Source organism: Acomys russatus, chromosome 16 (genome assembly GCF_903995435.1).
Source record: "Acomys russatus chromosome 16, mAcoRus1.1, whole genome shotgun sequence".
In the NCBI taxonomy this organism is placed as follows: domain Eukaryota; kingdom Metazoa; phylum Chordata; class Mammalia; order Rodentia; family Muridae; genus Acomys; species Acomys russatus.
The window spans coordinates 8,572,258-8,593,512 of NC_067152.1; positions in this window are offsets into that span (position 1 = coordinate 8,572,258).

Here is a 21,255-nt window from a genome sequence, read left to right on the forward strand (position 1 = left end):
CTGTCACTTTCTGGGTATTGACCAGCTCTGATTGAGCAAACTTCTTAAAGAGGATTTTGTTGAGGATGTACTATTTGATGTTCAGATGAATTAATCCCTGATTATGGAATTCCTGATTTGATTCATATAGTTTAATAAGTTAAATTGTTTTAGATCTTCTAAAACAATTTTTAGAGAGTTTATGGCTGCAATAAATACTTTTGTGGACCTCCAGATACCTCACTAGGGATAGGCTTGAAACAGATTTGTGGCCTCAGATAAGCCTCCACTCCAGATGGCACCAGGAATTCTGGTATTCACCATAAATTTACGCAAGTTGTTTTAGACTTCCCATGAACCCAAGATAGGATGGGGCTACCTAGAGATGTCTAAACCATACACAAGTCTTGTTGTCTAAATATACAAAGTGTTGTGTTATAATTCCTTATACCTTGTCACTTTGTGACATCATATGTTGTCATTTTAAATTTACCCTGTTTCTTAGAATGAAAGACAGATAAAATTATTGTCCTGAACTCATGATGAACTAAGAGATAGCTGGATAATGTATAGTTATGTCGGTCCTAATTGATAAGTCATAAATGCTTCTTAGTTTCGGGCCTTGTCGATCTTTGTCACTCTGAACTCACTGTGAACTTATGCAATGGATACCTAGATAAGAAATGTTTAGCTTTAAAACATATAACCTGTTGTATTTTAGAATTCATGTTTTTGTGATTAATTGCCCTTTTTGACTATGAGGTAAGTCCCCTTTTCTCAGAAGTATAAGTATGGTGACCAACAATAAACAGCCTTGAAATTGGGAAGCTTAACTTCAGTTGGAGTTAAGATGCCTAACTTCATCCACCTTTTCTCTTGAGTGTATGTGTGTGAGTGGTTTATTTTCTATCTCTCTCTTATTTCTTATTTCCCTGTAGATTTGCAAATAAGTTAGCAGACTCAGGGCTTTACCATCAGCCTTCTAGGGCTAGCAGGTGTAAGTTTACGTTAGCTTACTGGAGAGCTCCACAAAGCGGCCCATCTACAGATCGAAGAGCCTCCTTTTACGACCCCCTGCAGTTTCTAGCTAGAAGCTGCTTTTACAGCCTCAGCTATAGGAAAATTGTGGTCAGTTTAAGTTTTCCTCCTCGGCCTCAGTACATCCAGTCTCTAGAGAAGGAACCCTGGGCTCCCTCTAGTCTTTCTTCTTTATCCTGATCAGTTGCCTGAGCCATCCATCAGCTCTGGTGACCCACGAGATGAAGCAAACTGGAAGGGCATCCGCATCCAACCCCAGAGACCCTACCCTGGACCTCTTCAGAGCCTCAGCCGGACATTAACACAGTTCACAAGCATGTGGACCCGAACCTGGATCCCAGTACTCAGATAACACTTTGGGTGTGGTCCCAGGCGGGGGTGAGGAAGACAGGAGGACAGCAGGGACTTGCTGGTTGCCAGCCTGCCTCAAAGAAATAAATGGGGACTGATAGAGGACATTTCAATGCCCACACAGGCACACTAACACACACATGTATACATACGTTACATATATACACCATGCTCACACACATATATACGCACATAATCCACACATGTTAATAAGCCCATGGGAGATGTACATGTTCATTTCTCATTTGATTTTTTGGGGAGAGAGAGAGAGAGAAAGAGAGAGAGAGAGAGAGAGAGAGAGAGAGAGAGAGAGAGAGAGAGAGAGAGAGAGAGACTCTCACCACGTATTATAGACTGGCTTTGTGCTCATGAGCCTACATCAGTCTACTGAGTCTTGGGACACAGACACGCTATGCACATCTCTGAATGTTCCAATGGCTATGAGGTATGCTTAGTTTGAACATTTAAGAAGGGTCATTAAGGCCATGCATGGTGGTGCACGCCTTTAATCCCAGCACTACTCGGGAGGCAGAGGCAGGCACATCTCTATGAGTTCGAGACCAGCCTGGTCTACAAAGCGAGTCCAGGACAGCCAAGGCTACACAGAGAAACCTTGTCTCAAAACAAAACAAAAAAAAAAACCCAAAAAACAAAAACAAAAACAAAAAACCCCAACAACAACAACAACAAAAAAACAAGCAACAGCAAAAATCCAAGAAGGGTCATTAAGACAAAACACTATCAGCCCGTTTTGTTGCTTTCCTTTCTGAGTCAGCATGAGATGCCTGAGGGAATGAAGGCACCCTTTACTCCTTGCCATTATCCTGCCATGTGTCCACCCATCTGTCCTCACGCCTCAATATTAAGTCCTCTCTTTGTCCAGTAGAGAACCACCCTGGCTGGTCCCAGAGCTGGCAAACAAGTGGGATACTTGGAAAGATGCCTAGCCATCTTCTCCCAGCTTCTCTCCTGGAGTCAAGAATTGTGTGGAACATCCTTCTGAGAGCCTCTCTGCAGGTGTGACCGTGTTAACTGAGAGGTTCTCACCTGTTTCATTCTCCTCCTTTCTCTGTATGAAGAGGAACACACAGACCTGGCCCTCGACACACATACATCCAGCGCTCACATGTACACAGTCCTCACACCCAGCACTCTCAGACACAAGGATACAAACTCACACATGTGCATGGCAACAGCCAACAGCAGGGACCTCAGATTAGAGAAGCACTAAACAACAAAGTTTTCTCTCAGTTAACAAATAAGAGGCAGCGGCCAGCATTTGATGAAGCTTATTGGAGGGAGTAAAAGGCTTCAGAAAAAAAAAAAATCAATGGATAATGATTATCCTTAAAGTGCCCTTCAAGCAATTGCATTAGCAAAGGTGGAGAAGAGTCTGCAAATTGTAGCGTGGGTCCCAATACCTGGAAATGACTGTAACAGGGACAGTGATTGCTCATCTCCCACCCTGCACCTTCCTGAGAGGAGGACAGATGCTGGCAGGATCAAGATTCCAGCTCCTATCTGGGGTAGACTTCAGTTAAAGGGAGGGAATAGTGAAGTTATCAAGGGTTTGATTTACATAATAGAGATGTAAGGGGGCAGGAAGGCCAGAGCAAAGAGCCTTAGGAGTGTGTAGGAAGGAGTGTGAGGGAGGTGAGAGAGGAAGAGAGGGAAAGTGGAAGGGAGAGGAAGGGGAAACGGAAAGACAGAGAAGGGAGGGGAGAGGTTGGGGAAAGAGAGGGATGGAGAGTGAGGAAAAGAGAGAGATGAGTAGGGGGAGGGAGAGGGAGCTGTTGCGGAGGGTAGGGGGAGTTATGACAGGGTGATGTCTTACAAGAAAGTACTTGGGAGAAGGGCCTGGATTTTAAAGGTATTTTCTTTGAGTTGGGAATATACACCCACCTTTTGCATGTCATCATCAAGAAATGGAGCCTGCCTAATTAGCCTTTGATTGCCAGACCGTGTTTCTTTGCAACTAGAAGTCACAGAGCCCTTTGTGATCTACCTGCATCATGTAACTAGCCCCACCCAGAGAGCTGTTGCCTGTCAGTAGCCGAATCCAACCCTGGCAGGCAGGTGAGGGCAACAGGGCTCAGCAAAGCCCAGCTCGCCAGAGCCATCAGGAAATCTAGGCAGCCACTGAGAAGGCCTGGCCTCTGCCGGGTTGCAGATGGTTTGGAAAGCACAGGAGAACTAACTAGTCAAGCCCGGAAGATGGCTCAGACCCTACAGGCACAGCAGCTGTACTTTTAAGAATTTTTTTTTTTTTTTCTTTTTTGGTGGTGGTGGGGATTGGCTCTTTTTCGAGACAGGGTTTCTTCAGATGGCCTTGACTGTCCTGGATTTGCTCTGTAGACCAGGCTGGCCTTGAACTTGCAGAGATCTGCCTGCCTCTGCCTTCTGGGATTACAGGTGTGTGCCACCGTGCCTGGCTCTTTTAAGAATTCTTATGTCCAGTTCTTGACTTCAGGCGGCTGTCAGGCCCCACTGAGTGGCATTCAGAGTTATGTAGCATAAGCTCATAACTGTTTTAATTATTTCAGAAGAGGCACACCCCTTCATATCAGAGGGTTATGTCAGTCATTCTAGCAGAGCCTTGCACTGTGGCTGAGACTGAGCCCTGCCAGGCTTCAGGTACTGAGAAGAGATAACTCTGTGGATATCTATCCCCATGTAATATGGAGGTTCGTGGCAATCCAGGCTGGCTGCATGTCATACTTAGGCTTGAGTCCCTTTTGCAGAAAGTGACAAAGCATAGTTTCCAGCTGAAAGAATTGTAGACAGCATGAATATGGAGGCTTAAGACAGTGGAACACTCTGGCCCAATGCTGAAGCTGCGCCTAACATGGCCAATTCACCTGTTTCCTCTACAGGGGAGGACACTCTCGCCTCTTCCCTCTCTCTGTGCATGTAGCTTCTCCTCTGGGACTCGGGAGAGAGGCTTTTTCAATCCTCACTGAATCTCCTGGCCTGAAGCCTGACTTGATGGCCAGTTTTCAGGGCTCTCTGTTCTTTAGCCCAGCGCCCAGCTCTGATCAGGATTGGGAGGAGAGGCTGAGCAGATGGAAGACAGAAAACAGAGGGAAACAGCTGCCTCTGTCTAATAGCGCATTGGGATGCAGCGCCATGTCTCAGTACCATGCCCAGCACAGGACAACACTCTGTTCTTAACACACACACACACGCACACACACAGACAAACCAAACAGACACACAGGCACACAGACACACACACACACACACACGAACTTTCCCAGTCTGTATTTCATGCACATCAGCGCCATCCAGGCCTTAGGAGACTACACAGATGAGTGCCGGGACACTGAAGGGATTACTGGGGCCCCACAACAGGCTGTGCCTGACTCAGGATTTGAGCCAGCTCTCCAGGCTCCCTGTCTTCTGTTCTTCCTCCTCGGTACCTTCATAGGTGCCTAGAATAGTGCGGGCTCTGCCTTAGTTTGTCATCCCAGACACCCTCCTGGGCTAGCAGCATAGATCCATGGGTAAAGCTCACTGCTGACAAGCCCGATGACCACACTTTGATGGCCAGAACCTGCACAGTGAAAGGAAAGAACTGACTCCTGTAAGCTGTCCTCTGACCTCTGCACATGTCCCTTGTGTGCACACTTACATTTTCACATGCCCATGCCAGATAAATAAATGGAAAAAAAAAACTAGCCACTTTCTTTATAATTAAATATAATTGATCCAAGATAATGAATGACAAACCGAGGCATACCCTTGATGTTGCTGAAACTTTACTTCTTCCTGGCTGCGTTTTTGGAGCAGAAACAGTGAAGAGCCCCTGGTCACAGGGCAGTTCAAAGTCAAGATGAACCCATCAGTACCATAACATAGTCCATACAAATGCAGTTGGTGAGAGAAGATGAGCATACCTCTGCCTGTAAAATGGGCACAGTAGCAAGCTTTCACACAGCATTGTGGAAAGCATTAGCTGACATGTAAGAGTATATACGTATTTTAGCAGGTCAACACTCTTAGCCATGGCATTATTAAACAGCATACCCAGGTAAGGGAAACAAAATGTGACTGGCACTCAGTGCACAGGCCACACCTTCGGCCCACGCAACAATTCAATTGAAAGATGGTAATGCTGCTGTGTGGGCTTTTTAAGGAGCTAAAAGGGACCTTGCCAGTTAGGGCTGCTCACCTCTCTACACTGGCAACATTGAGACTTGGTGCCAAGCTCCTCCAGGCAACTGGCGGAGCGTGCCGAGCATGCCAACCACAACTACTGGACTGGCGTGAGCACCGGACGATGCAGCTATGGAAAAGCAGAGGTGGGAAAACAAGGTCTGAACCACTCAAGTCATTTCTGAAGTCTAATGCACCCTGGCCCACACCGTGCCCTCCGGCAGCCTTCACACAGGCCCTCGCCTTCATGGGCGCACTGTGAATATCTGTCGGACATAATGGATCGATAAAGGGTCCAGACCAAGGTCAAATCAGAACCCAAAGCTCGGAAGTCATTATTTTCTCACTTCCCACTATCAACATCATAGCATTATCTTCTCACTTTCGCATGCCGGCAGAAGTCAGAATTGCTGTCACAGTACGCCCTGGACTGACCTTTTAGTTTTTTTCTGCGGTCCTTGGCCCTTAGCCTTGTGAGTATCTCCTGGGGACTAATAATTCCCATTTGATTACCTCCCAACACCTCGATTAATTTATGTGATGCTGTCTGGCCAGGACCTTATCTCCATCTAATGTGAACCTGAGAAAGGAACACCTCTGGGTCACATCCTTGAAATGCCAAGTGCCTTCATTAATGCTTGGCTCTGGTACAAGTAAGAGACCCATGAACTCCTTGGAGCATGGCTGTGCAGGGTCTGGGTCAGAGGGCACCTGGCAGCCCTAGCTAAGCCAGGGCTGTCTGAGGCTGAGCACACTAATTGGATGGCCAGGATGGCCACTGTTGGCAGCTCCGACTACTGTATGGACACCCATCACCATCCCATTACAAAGGATGGAAGTTTTCAAACTCTACGGGGCTGTGAGCCACAGTAGGGCAAGCACTTTGCAGTGTGGCCCTGTGTGCTTCTGCATACAATGTAATCTATCATCCTCGAACACACTTTATTTCACATTTCACCATCACTGGAATTTGAGCCTGCTTGTGAACTAAGATGCCGTGCAATCAACCAGCAGGGCTTTTTGTTCTTTCTGAGTGGTACCCAAACAGCACGGTTTCTTTCAATATTGTCATTACTACCCTGTAGTCAACTCCACCACCAACAGACGCATCTCAGTCTACTTGCAACATACTGGCACAGGGACACAGGACACAGGAGGCCTGCTAGGAGAGCCTGACTAAAGAATTTGCAGGGAGAGAGTGGACCTCAGATTTGCAAGGACTGGGCTATCAGGCCAGCAGCAGACAGCCTAGAAAAGAGAAGCATCAGGAAACTTCACATCAATCAAACTGGAGTTTCTGGCCGACTTCCCTTACGGACTAACCATGGAGACGCAGGAGAATTATTCAAATTACCAAGTGTCTCAGTTTTGTCACCTACAAAACACCGAACAGCACCTTTCCCGTTCAGAGCAAGAACTGGAAAAACACACACAAAAAATTAAAAGGTAGGAGGAACGCGTCGACCGAGGGCCTGCATGTAGTAAGTAGACAAAAATTGGCAGTAATTGTCATGAACAAAGCAAACACATTTTGTACCCACTGTGACATAAGCTAACATAGAGGCACAACTATCAACCACAGTGTAGTCTATTTTGTTCAATTAATTGCACATTTCTTTACCTCTACAATTAACACTCTAATTTCTTTCCATGTTGAGAGGCACGTATAATCCTCCCTCCTGGGCATCCTTTGTTTCAGTAAATGTCCGTAAAGTCTAGGCATGCAGCTGGCTGGCTCCGTCAAGGCTTTTCTAATACAGCCATAGTCACCTTGGAGTCTGTGAGTTAAGTCGTGTGTCCAATGAATTTCTTCGCTCTCTCTCTCTCTCTCTCTCTGTAGTGATGCATTCTTCTAGCGTCGTGTTCTCTCATTGATTATTACGGCTTACTGAACTGTTTGAACCTGATCAGCCCCGCACTACCTTTCTTCTTTTCATTTGCTCTCATTTTTCCCTGGTAGCCAGGCTCTGTTGATCCTCACTGGCCTAGATGATCAGCCCTGCGTCAGCATCTATTTGATCTCTCTGATGTCTCATTAGCATTTCCTCCTTCGTCTCTTCAGGTTATTTCCCACGATCCAGCCGCTAAATGTTTCCTAAAACTTTTAGACCTTGGAATAGATGAATGAATTGCCCACAGATGCAGAACAAGGTTTGAGGGCATAAATTAACCCTTAGAAATGAGTTCCGCCATGAGGACTATTTCAGTGTCCTGCGTTGGGCAAGGCGTGTTGAATAATGATAACGCTGAAGAAATCAGAAGGTTCATTTCAAACCCAGCACACGAGTGAGTGCTTGGTGATTTGAGTGATTTTAATAAATAGGCACTGCTCACCTGTCACCTGGCATCGCCAACATTTCTAAACTAACAGGCTTATCTTCTTTGTGAATTCTGGATGCTTAAGTAGTCACTGAATTATTTTAATTAATGTGCGAGTTTAATAATTAAAAGCTGTGGGAAATATTTTACATGGACTTGTGGAAAAGCAGGGAGTAGGTAGGCAGGTAGGGAGGTAGGTAGGCAGGTAGGGAGGCAGGTAGGTAGGTAGGTACGTAGGCAGGTAGGCAAGCAGGTAGGTAGGTAGGTAAACAGGTAGGCAGATGTGGAGAGCCCCCACGGACCGCACCCTAAGATGGCGCCTGGCACGACGCCAGAGCCGCCTCTGTAGAATACAAACAAGTCCTTATTTGGATATAGCCCACTGCCTGCGGTAGTTCCGCCTTCGTGGACCTATGAGGTTGCGAGACGTGGTGTGAATGGATTGGATGATATTATGCCTTATTAGTGCATGACGGGTGTGGTTCGGGGGAGTTGCTTGCATGAAGAGCTTGAATAAACTGCTTGAAGAAGAACTTGGTGGTTGCGTCTTCCTTGCTGGCCGAGTGAGGCGCGACAGGCAGATAGATAGGCAGGCAGGAGAAGGGGCATTAGAGAAAATAGAAAGGAGAGGAAGAGAAAGATATAAATAAGGATGGTGGCTAAAGCAATTCAAAGCAGACAATTAGGATCTTCACTGTTAGTATTTGGTCTTGATTTTTAAGTTAGGCGTGTGAAACACTAATGCAATCTATCACTGGTGTTATGGATCTTAATTATGGACGTTTACCATCACTGTCTCCTAATTACTCAGACACAGAGGCAGAGGAAATGTCTCCATGTGACTGCTGAGGAGGCCATGGAAGCTCCGGGCACTGACATGGCTGAATCTAATTTCATACCATGAACCAGTGACAGATCTGGAACTCGAGCCCTGGGCTCCTAAACCAGTGTCTTTCCTCATCCTCCAGGTCACCAGAGGTGACAAGAGGGCATGCTAGAAGCAACCATATCACTGCTTTGCTCCTTCCTTCTACTCAGCATCTTGGCTCTGTCTCAGATTTAAAATGCTCTAGAATACACCCATAACCCCAACATTCAGAAAGATGAAGCTGGATTAGGAGCTGAAGGCAAGCCTTGATGGCAAGACCACGTGTCAAACAACCAACCCGTAAGAGACTGAACCATCTAAAGGTTTCATAGCCCTTGGCCCGAGATGTTTTCTCTGTCTCAGGACATAATGGGGCACTGAGGGCATAGAATAGAGCACTTGTCATGCATGCATGGGGCCCCAGGTTTGATCTCTAGAATCGCCCATGCCCCACCTCCCACTGCCCTGTGGCAGCCTTGGGTTACTACCGCAGAAGAGAGACTACTGCCTCCACCCCAGGCAAACTGGAAACGGACTCCTGTCTGGTTTTCCTGACCGGCTCGTTCTGAGTCCCAAGTCTTCTCTTTGTTAGTGGTAACACTAAGCTTATAACCACACTGTCTTTATGTCTTAATAGGATTTATGTTTGTTACCTAGATGTTTGACACCTGACCTCTGACCTTGACAAACCAAGAGATCAGTTCCTGATACCTTCTGGTTAATTTACTTCCCAAGCGCTGTTTGCTGACCATCTTGGCTGCGACCTTCCCTGATGGATCTTGGATCAGCTGGCAGAATGAATCTCAAGACTTGTGGGGATAGGATAACCTCACACCAATAACCTGGTGAGGTCATGGTATGTCTAGCACATGGCAGCATGCTGGAGCTTTGTACCAAGTCATTATGACTCACATATCCCATCTATAAGGTGGTTGGTACTATCCTCAATTTACCTATGGGAAAACTAAGGCTTAAACAGGCTTAGCAAGCTCATTGGTGTGGAATAGCAAATGAGAATTTGGGCAGGAATTCAGGTCCAGTTTTTGCCCGACGCCAGAGCCTGTATGCACTGACAAGCCCCTCCCACTTGTCAGTAAGCAGGTGGGTGCTTTGCTTTGAGACCCCCCCAACACACCAAGAGCTTGGACTGAGGCTTTTCGGGAGAGGAGTCGGCTGACTCAGATGTTTCGTGTGAAAATGAACACCACCACCAACACATTTAGCAGTGCCAGGCACAGGGCTCTCTCAAGCCTGATAGGGATCAGAAACAGGGAGAAGGTGAGAGGTGTGTGCATGATGGATTATGGGCAAAAGGCTTGGATGAGGAAGATTCCATTATGCTGAGAAAAGACCTTACGCCAGGAAAGAAGGAAGTACTCCCCACTGGCTGGATCGTGAGATGCCAGGGTAACAATGCAGCTGGAAGGGGAAATAATTCGAAGAGGAGAGGCGAGAGAAGCCATGGCCCCAGCCCTCCTTCTACTCCCAGGTGGTATGAGAGGAAGGAGCTCGGCCATAGCAGGAAGCATGAGAACAGCCCAAGCAGAGGCAGCACTGGAGTGGGGCGAGGGGTGGGGTGGGGTGGGGGTAGGAGCATGTACCTGGGAGAGTTAGCCCGATGCTGTGTCTGTGTTTTACATGAAGCTGGTTTTCACAGACTTTGAGCTGCTTTGAGTTGTGGGTTCCAGAAACAGGAAAACAAACAAACAAACAAACAAAAACAAAAACAAAAGCACAGTGCCTGAAACAGACAGGTTGTACTGAAGAACCGGATTTCTTACTGACTGGGACAGGGCCATTGCAGCCCCTGCTATCATACCTTCTGGATGCAGAGGCAAAAGGCTAAGTGAAAAAAAAAAGCTACATCCCCTTTGCCCATGAAGTGCATATAGTCTGCAGTCTGTTGTACAGTGCGACGGAGGCAGAGACCATAGCAACAGCAGCTGGGTTTGGGACAGCTGGTAGCCAATGGAGCAGCACATAGGGCTAGCCTAGAGAAGGCGTGGCTAAGAGAAGGCTCCCCATAGATAGATTTTGAGTCTTGGAAGATGACAGAGGTGTGACCCCATGTGGGAGAAAGGAGGCATTCCTGGCAGGCAGCTCTGCCATAGTCTAATGTCACTGTTTTGGCCTGAGAGCATGGCGACCTTGACTGCCATGTGAGGAAGTAAACAAGCACCATGGGAAATACCTGCCTGCACTGATCTTGGTGGCCTTTGTTTCCTGGTCTATGAATCAGAGAAACAATCCCTGACCAACAGATGTTGCGAAGACTCAAAGGCATGGTGGATGTCAAGGGTCCAGCCAGCTGCATGTTATTAGACAAATGCTCTGTGCATGGCCAGTTCCTCTATACTTGTTACAACCAGAAGGTCATGGGCCCACGGGGCTTGAGTTAGTTGCTTTTCTCATTTCTGTGATCAAACACTCGACAAAAAGCAACTTCATGGTGGATGGAGTTGATTTTGGCAAGATTTCTTCTCCAGAAGGTTCTACAACCTTCCCGGACAACACCAGCATCTAGGGAGCAAGTGCTTAGACACTAGACTCTTTGGAGGAACACTCCACACTCAAGCCACAGTGGGGCCTCCCTTCTTCAAGGCCAGATAGACACCGAAAGGGGCCTTACGCAGCTTTGCCTCAGTTGGCAGACTGCTGGCTAAGCGTGAGCCAAGTCCTGAGTTTGATCCCTCTTACAGGATAAAACCAGATATGGTGACAAATGCCTGCAGTCAGACAGGCGAGATGGAAGCAGGGGAATCAAAAGTTCAAGGCTTTTATCTGCAAGTTCGAGACCAACCTGTGCTACATGAGATCCTGTATCCACATAGCAACAAGCATAATCATGCACATGAGAGATGCCAGTTGATGGGCCATGTGTGAAATCCCAGCACTTAGAAACCCGTGTCAGAAGAATAGAGGGCTCCAGGCTAGCCTGGGCTATACAGTGAAACACCTTTTCAAAACAAACAAACAATCAAACAAACACAAAGCAAAGCAAAAGAGCTGGGCTTTGTAGCCCACATCAAAAACAATATTTTGCCTCCCTCCACTTGCCCAAAATGCTAGGCAAGGGACTGCCCTGGGCACTCTGAATAGCTCCAACTCCTCTTCCTTCCACCATGAGTTTCAGTGTAAAGCTGCCTGTCGCCTAAAGATGAGGGAGCAGACCAGCAGGGGCAGGAGTCTTGGGGGTACCCATTCTGACCTCTGCCCCACTGCATGTCCGTGTGCCACACACGCACGTGTGTACTTGTGATCCTGTGCATAAATGTATGACTTTCTCTGCAAATCTAACGTCCAGAGTAAAGCAGGGGAGGGGCCGGATTAAAGACAAAGACAATTGTCATTGATCAATCTACTTAATGGCGTGAAAACGCCCAATTAGAGCAGTGTGCACAGCTGGCTGCTAAAGCTACAGGGCTGCCTGGTGTTCGGCTTTAATCAAGGTGCCCTATGGATGGCCAAAGTTAGCTTCCTGGAAAGGCCCTTTGGGACCCTCTGTTGTTCACACTCTGCCTCCCAGGGTGAAGGAGCCTGGATTCCATGAGACAGGGCAAGGTGCAGTGAGATGGCACCACCTCATCCTGTAGCGGCCAAGGAGGCCACTCATTATGAATCACAAAGGCACTGAGTTTTGTAATATTCTTTCTTTCCTTTATGCGAATGAGCTGAAGGTAGGGTGTCATCAGAGTGAATCTAAGCAAGAAAAGCCCAACAGAGAAACTCCATCTAGTGGTGGCCATCTGCAGCTCTGACTGTCCTTAAGCCAAAGAGACTATGACTTGCCTTCCACCTCTCCCGGGTCTTTGACATCAGGAGTTTCACTGAGTCTCTGAGTCTCCAACAAGCTGTGAGCCTTTCTACATCATGGTCCTAGCCAGAGCCTCCACGATGCCCTGCCTGGGCTTTTAAAAGATGAAGCCTTTCCCAAGTGCTCACTGCAGTAACTCATCACCTGTGCATTGGAGCCCTTGATAAGGGAGCTATTTGGTAATTATGGAATAAGCGAGTGAGTGCAAACCAGGAGGCAGCCTGAGCAGCCACCCCACAAAAGCCTGCTATGGTTCCCCTTTTGCAAGCCAGGCTAACTAACAGAACCAAAGTAGATTAACTTTCACATGGGGCAATCTGCAGAGCTCAACCCCTGGAATCCTGTTTGTGTGGAATACGGTGGGAGCTGCACACGGAGGCTGCAGTGCTGGGGCCGTGCCAGCACCGTGTAAAATGAGAGAGCTCGTTTTTTCTGAAGAACACAGTCTTGATCCACTTGGAGAACCGTGGTCAGTGTAAACTATTCAAGGCAAGTGTGCACTTCCAGGAGATATGTTTAAAGGAATTTCATCTCTAGACATGAGGGAGCTGTATTGTTAAAAAAAAAAAAAAAAAAAAAAAATCTGAGAACCTATTCACGATACAAAAAAAAAAAAAAAAAAAAAAAAAAAAAAAAAAAATCTCAGAAAAGCAGAAGTATGATGTTTCTTCCACTTGACAAAAAGCATCCTACAAAATCTCCACAGCTTACAGGCTTAATGGTAAATGACGGAATGCTTTTTATGACCAGGAAACAGAGATAGCCCCTTTCCTCACTTTTGTGGAAAAAAAAAAAAAAAAAAAAAAAGCAGTGCTGTAAGCTCTCTCTTGCCAGTGCAACAGACGAGAAAGGGAAATAACAGGCAGAAAGAGGGGTCATAAAGGAAGAATTGATTTTACCGCTATTTGAAATGATGTTTAGCACCTTAAAAGTTAAGAACAACTTCCGGCGATTAGGAAGAAAATACAACAATACTTCAGGATGGGAGATCAGCACACAAAAAATCCATTTTGTTTGGAAACACTGGAGTATTAGCGAAACTTGTTGGTATTGTAACAAAGTAGCTGAGAGAACAGCTTAAAGGATTAATCTGAGCTCGTGGGTCCAGAGGTTTCAGCTCATGGGCACTGTGAACTGTAAAGGGAACTTCTATTTGGCTGCTCTAGTGGTTGTCTGGGAGGCTTACTGCCTCCATCTGCTAACCTAGGCCTAGTCCTGGAAGCTTCTAGCCTCCATACAGTTCTAACCGAAGCCTAGATCTTTCCAGCCTCTGAGACTTACACCTTTCCTTGTTCTTACTGAGCTCTGGGCTGACTGGTTCAACTCAGCTGTTCTGGCCCAAACTCCTCTCCCAGCTGACTTATTCAATCTGGCTTTTCTCTCAGTCCCTGAATTGTTCTGCTTGGCCTCAAACTCTAGCAATCTGCTCTAATCTTCTGGCTCCTTCTCAATCTCTGGCTCATTTGGTCTTTACCTGAGTTCTCTCTCTCTGCAACCTGTCTATTACTGTCCCAGTAAAACAGCCTTTCCTCTTCTCTCTCTCTCTCTCTCTCTCTCTCTCTCTCTCTCTCTCTCTCTCTCTCTCTCTCTCTCTCTCTCTCTCTCTCTCTCTCTCTCTCTCTCTCCATAAGCCCTTCAGTGGCTTCCCTTTCCTCTCTCTGAGAGTTGGGCGTATCTGTCAAATCGTTCTCTGACTCCTCACATTTTTCTGCCACTTAATTAAACATCACCTTCAAACACAGGTGCTCCCTTCTACAAATTAACTTTACCTTCGTTGTTTGGGATTAGAGGCGTGTGTGGACCTAAGCTTTTCTTCACCTGAAACCTGCTCTAAACCAGGCTGGCCTTGAACTCAGATCTGCTTGCCTCTGTCTCCTGGATTAAAGGCGTGTTTGTATTCCAGCGGGATCACACAGACCTAGAAGGTCTTTGGATGTGCTCTCTTCCCACAGCAGTCATGTTCTGAACTCAAATTCCTCTACAGTAAAGGGCTTGACACAACGCAGAGTCTCCTGGGGAGGTCGTGATCTCCCCATGAGGAATGATCTAGATTAGGCTGGCCTGTGGACATGCCCATAATGGATTTTCTTAACTGAGATGGGAAGACCCAACCCTGAATGTAGGCAGCTTCATTTCCTGGGCTGGGCCCTGGAGTGAATCAAAAGTGACGTGATGTGACTAGGAGCCTCAGGCTCCTCCCATTTTAACCTCCTCACACCGATGACTGTAGCCTAGAAACTACACAAGCGCTTTCCACCTTAAGTCGCTTTTGTCAGGGTATTTTTTTTTTTTTTTCAATCACAGCAACAAGAAAGAAAACTAGGCTGGTCATTTGCCTCTGCCTGGGCCTGTAGTTATGCAGCGCCTGGCAGGTTCAGTCACCTCAGAGAGGAGAGTCTACGCTACAGTGAGGAAGGCAGTTCAGGCTCTCTCCTTTGCTGTTTTTCCTCCACCTCCGACCCTCAGACTATGGTATGATGCTTCCCTCATTCAGAGCAGGTCTCTCTCTCTCTCTCTCTCTCTCTCTCTCTCTCTCTCTCTCTCAGTTAATTTTTTCTAGAGACATCCTCACAGACATACCCAGAGATGCGTTCTCTGAGTGTCTTTGGTGCTTCACTTCCCAAACAAGACAGCAAGACCAATCGATTCAACTAGCATGAAAAGCATTGTCTGGTGAAACGAGAAACAAAATACTACTTATGACTGTTAAAAGCTGAAATGTTTATGGCCAAAATACGCACAGAATTAGCATGTTTTAAACTACATACTTTTATGAAATGGAGCAAATACCATAATAAATAAATGAAGAGGCATAGCCGTCTTCACAGATATCAGTTCTTCACTCGAATTGATTTTCCAGAGTTAATGCAAAGCCTGGTAAAATCCAAGGAAGATTTCTGTAGCTAGAGATAGGTTATTCTGAAATAGACAAGGCAACTAGTACAGTTTAAACCAGTTGGAAACAGAGAATTAAGTGGTAGGGATCGGTCTGCATAACTAATTGGTGCACATCAGGGTCGTAGGTGTAACTATTGCAAAGAAACCAGGAGATCCTTGCAGTGCTGGTGGCCTGTGCTCTTCCTGCGCGATGCTGACATCTTCCTTGCAGTTCTGGGATCTGTGCTTTCTGCCAGGATGCTGACTACTTGGTCATGGTATAATTTTGGAAGACTATTGCAAAGAAACCAGGAGATCCTTGCAGTGCTGGTGGCCTGTGCTCTTCCTGTGCGATGCCGACATCTTCCTTGCAGTTCTGGGATCTGTGCTTTCTGCCAGGATGCTGACTACTTGGTCATGGTATAATTTTGGAAGATGTTAATAAGAGAGAATAAGACACATAGAATCTGTTTGTTTGTTTGTTTTTACAGCTGTATATAAGCCTGAAAGTGTCTCAAGAAAAACCCTCTAGATCTAATAAAAATATTTTTGGAACTTTGATCATGCATGCACGCACACACGTGCACACAGAGTGGGTGACATTTGAGTAAAGTCTATAATCTAGTTAATTGTACTGGTTTAGTTAAGTGCATTGTGTCAATGTCAATTTCCCGCTTTTGATAATGTAATGCATTATGAAAAATGCCGAGAAAAGCTGAGTGATAAGTATATGGCACTACTCTGTTAATTTGTGCAAATTCCTGTGAGTCTATAATTACTTCAAAAATTTAAAAAAAAAAAAAAAAGTTTTTTCCCCAAGTACTGAGAACAGAAAGGAAAGCACTTATTATCAAGCAGAATGTGGAATCCCCACCCTGAGAGTTCCCTAGAAGGAGGCCTTCCTTATAACTTTCCAGCTGGTATATTCTGCATATAGAGGGTGCTCAGGGGTCTTCCAGCTCAGCTTTCACTGCAGTAGTGAGTGAGAGGCATTCAGGTTTCCCTCCTCTCGATCCCAAACTGGTGTAAGATGGAAACAGCACTCCAGGAGCCGCGGGTACTGCAGAGTTAGGTAAGATGAAAGTATAAGCCATATGCTTGCGTTATAGTCATGTCCTATTTGGATCTGTTCACTGGCTTCAGCTTCTTCTTGAAAACCATGCTGCTTCATGTCAGGCATTAGAAAGATGAAAGGGGGTGTGACAGAAGAAGATACAACCTCCTCTCTCCCCCACAGGCTGTTCTGGGAATGGCGGTCTTGTGAGGCAGATGGGGACACATCATCCTGGCAGGGCGTGGCAGAAATCCCAGAACAGTGTGCACGCACACGCGTGCATATGCGTTGTGCATGCGCAAGGCTGATTAGCTTGTCCTATAATAGAAAGGCCTCAGCTGCTTTCCCATCTGTGAAATGGGGAGGCTGCCAACAGCCCTGTTACCTTAGGTCCAACTGGCTCCCAGCGGGAACTACACTATGGGATAGTGGGTCTAGTATTTATCCCCTAAGACAACACGATCAGAATGTAGGGATGGGAAGAGAGAGAGAGAGAGAGAGAGAGCTGGCTCTCAGGACCTAATGCAAGTCAAGAAAGAGGAGGAGGGCTGGGTTATCCTGCTGAAGTCTGTCTGGGAATGCTGGCTGGACAGTGTGAACACAGCCCAGTGCTCTGGGGTCTACTTTGAGCTCCTATACGCATGCCTCAGTTATAGTCAGCACACTGTGTGGCAGTCATGTCATGGTGGGATGGACCACTCCTAGCAGCCCTTTAGATAGAGCTGATCCTTCCCTACAGCTCACAGTGGAGTGAACAGGTTCAGAAAGGCTCCGCGACTGGTATTTGAGGTAGAGTAGATGCCAGAATCCCAGATCTAGAGTTCATGCTGTCAACCACAACTTGAGTATTTCTTTCTGCTATTTGCTTTCTTGCTGACACATTCAGAGAGAGCTGGGGCCCTAAAAATGTAGGGAGATTGGCACATGTGATCTCCTTCTGTCAAGGGAATGGCATCTCCATGCAATTCCAGAATCTTCAGTTTCCTGGAGATTTTGACCCCAGTTGTACAGAAGAAAGGTCAAGCCAGTTACATCTGCTCCCTGCCACCTGGCTGCAGGCCTGCCTGTTGTCTTGTATTGGTATATTGTTCTTTGATTAGCTTCTAGAAGTTTAAGAAAGCCCTGGCCACCTTCCCAGTCTTTCAGTTGGGAGTCATTTGCTTACCTTTGGAACTTGTGGTTTTGGAAGGAGGCACATAGAATCCAGAACCAGCCAGCCGATGCCAGGATTCAGACCTCCCACTTACTGTCAGGGAAGCCCCATCACTATTTAAAAATGATCTCTACATGTGGTAGAATTCCAGATGTATTCAGCTAGTAATGGGGCAATCTGTGGAAATAATTTCATATGTTTGAAAGAAAAACATAGAAGGCAAAACTATACTCCGTTTGCAGAGATTGGGATCTAAAGAGTAAGAGGAGTCCTGGTAAGTGGCTCAGATAGCAAAGTGTTTGCCTTGCAGGCATGAGGTTCTAGCACTTACATCAAACAAACAAAAAAAAAAAACCTGTCTTGATGGCTCACATATAACCAGCTTCTAGGGAGGCAGAGACAGGAGAATCCCCAGTGCTCAATGGTCAACAGACCAGCCTACTGCATGAGCCCCAGCTCCCAGTGAAAGATGCAGTTTCAAAAACAATGTGGACTGAGGCTAGAAAAATGCCTTGGCAATTAAAAGGCTTGCACTGTCTTTCAGAGGAACTGAGTTTGGTTTCTAACACCCACATCACGTGGCCCACAACCACTCATAACTCCAGCTCCAGGGGATCTGATGCCATCTTCTGGCTTCTGTGGACACCCACATTCACGGGAGCACATACCCGACCGACCCCAAACACATGCATATAATAAATAGATGACCAATAAATAAGTAACTAGTAAGAGAATCTTATCCCAGTCAGAAAGACAGTTTTAAGAAAAAAAAAAAAAAATCAAGAAATACCAGCCCAGCGTCCATGGGAGACAGTATGGAAGCTGTTCAAAAACATTAAAAATAGATCCACCATATGAGCCAGCTAGACCCCTCCTGGGTATTTTTGTCCAAAGGACTCTAAGGCAACATGTCACAAAGACACTTGCGCATCTGTGTTTACCGCGGCACTGCTCACAATAACTACATTATGGAACCAACTTAAGTGTCCAAAAGCAGAGGGAAGAACAGGATGGTGTGGCTCGCAGAAAAGCGGGTACAATGGAAGAGAGTCGTATTAGATGAGTTATGCCAACATGAGAAGGACAAAACTCACGTGCTTCCTCTCATTTGTGGTTCCTAGCTTATACACAAAACCATGTGTGTAGAAATGACATGAAGCAGAAGCCAAACTGTCTGATGGGAAAGGGAGTGCTAACAGGACTGGGGAGGAGCAAGAGGGTAGGGGTAGTAGGGTTATGAGGGAGGATATGCTCAGTATACAGCATATTCTTGTTAAACTAACTTTTAAAAATAGTAAAAGGGCAGGCCTGGTGACAAGAGTTCCATCCCCGGGATCCACACGATGAAAGGACAGAGACAACTCTGATACACACACACAAATGCACACACACACACACACACACACACACATATATACACTCACACAAATGCACACACACATATACACACACACACACATACACATATACACGCAAATGCACACACACATGCACACATATACACACACATACACACATGCACGTGCACACACACATATACACTCACACAAATGCACACACACACATATATACACACACACAATGTAATTTTTTTTTAAGTTAAAGATTTGGGCAGGTGATGGGTGGAGACAGGAGGATCAGGTGGGGAGGGGGAGGGGAGGGGAGATAAGGTAGAGGGAGGGAATGCAGGAAGAAAAGACCGTAATTGAGGGATGATATGGAAACCTAGTACAGTGCAAACTTCTAAAGTATATAAAGGAATTCCAATGATACCTCCTAATGATATGGGATATAGAGTGTCAACTGGTCATCTCTTATGGCCAAATGAGACTTTCAGTAGTGGGACTGAACATTCAGTTGAATTGTTGGCCAAGGGGGGGGGGGGCCCTTGGAAGTCCCCAAACAACCCAGGCTAAGACAATGAAGTCGCTCTCTGTAAACTGGCAGTGGGGGACCCCCCCTTGCAGACAACAACGCTCCATTATTTGAACATGGAGCAGCCAAGCCGGTGCCTACGTGACGTCTTCACCCCAACGTCCTAGTGTTCTTGGTGCAGGAAGGTAGCCTTCAGTCCACCGAAGAGGAAACGTAAACCCCAACCCAGCCACAAACCTTGTGATCTACAACACTGTCCTCCTTGCAAGATGTGCTGGAGCAGTGGCGTCACAGAATTTATGGGAGTAATCAACCAATGTCTGATTTGCCTTAAGGCCCAAACCGCATCCAACCCGTATCCAACACTGCGTGACCAACAGCCGGAGACTAGATAGCCCAGAGACCTTGCGTAAAACCAAACACTACTTAAAAAAAAAAAAAAGTTTCAATAAAATGACTACTAGTGAAACTGTGCTACACTTCTAGATAAGCGTCTTATCCAGTCGTCAGAGAAGCTCCCTCCTGTAGCAGATAGAAGAGACACATGGCCAGACACTACATGGAGAGAGAGAGAGAGAGTCCCTGAAACACATAGCTCTAATTTGGATGCCTTCATCAAATCCTCCCCCTCAAAGCTCAGGGAACCCCATGGAGGAAGAGGATGAAGGGATGTCAGAGGCGGAGGGGATGGAGGACACCAGGAGAACACAGCCCTCTGAATCAACTACGCAAGGCTCACGTGAACTCACGTGAACTCACATGAACTCACGTGCAGCAAGCGCAGGCCCTACACGGGTCTGTACCAGGTCCAATGCAAGTTAGTGTGTTCACGGGACTCCTGAGTGTGAGAATGACTGGCTCTCTGATTCTTCTGCCTGCTCTTAGAACTCTTTTCCTTCTGTTGGGTTGCCTTGTCCAGTCTCTTTGTTTCATTGTATTATATTGTATTGTGTCATGATTGATTGTTATCTTTTAGAAACCTGTTGTTTTTTGTTTTTTTTTTCCTAATGACAGACAGAAAGAGAATGGGTGAGGGGTTGGGGAGGATGGTGGAGAGGAACTAGGAGGAGGAGAGAGAGAGAGGAAACTGTAATCAGAATATATTGTATGAGAAAAGGATCTATTTTCAATAAAAGGAAAAAAACGAGAAAAATAATAAAGTTAGAGTTAGTACCAACCTCAGGTACAGGGAAATGCAGCTTTGTTATTCTATTATATTCTACATTCCCTTTGAGCCATACTTTTCTTTCTCATCTACATAATGGACTTTAATTCACATTTTAAAATCTCCTATAACGCTGTAGCAAAGCCTTGCCTGGGGAGGGTGGGACATTGGTGGACACTGGGCCCCTGCAGAATCTCTTTCCTTTCTCCCATGGCTGAAGGCTCATCAGTAACATGGGGGCTCAGCACACCTCCACTTCTAGCTGAGGTACACAGGTCAGGTGCAGACAGAATTTGCATAAGCAGAAGTGAAGCTGGGCTTGTATCCTTTTGAGCAGAATTCTGAGCAGCCCTTCCTCCATTAAGAGCTCCTGTGCTCAGAATGAGACGCTGGGCGCTGTGGAGCTCTTGGCATGGCTTCCTGGCTCTGAGCCTCCATCTGTAATTTGCTCCTGACCTGGAAGAAATAAAATCCAGTCCAGGAAGGACAGACATGCCACCCCTCTTCCTAGCAGTTATCAAAGTCTCCCTGGTCCATCAGGGTCACACCAGAACTAGGAGACAGGACCTGGACCCAGGTTTAAAAAGAAGAAATGTTTCTTGTTTTG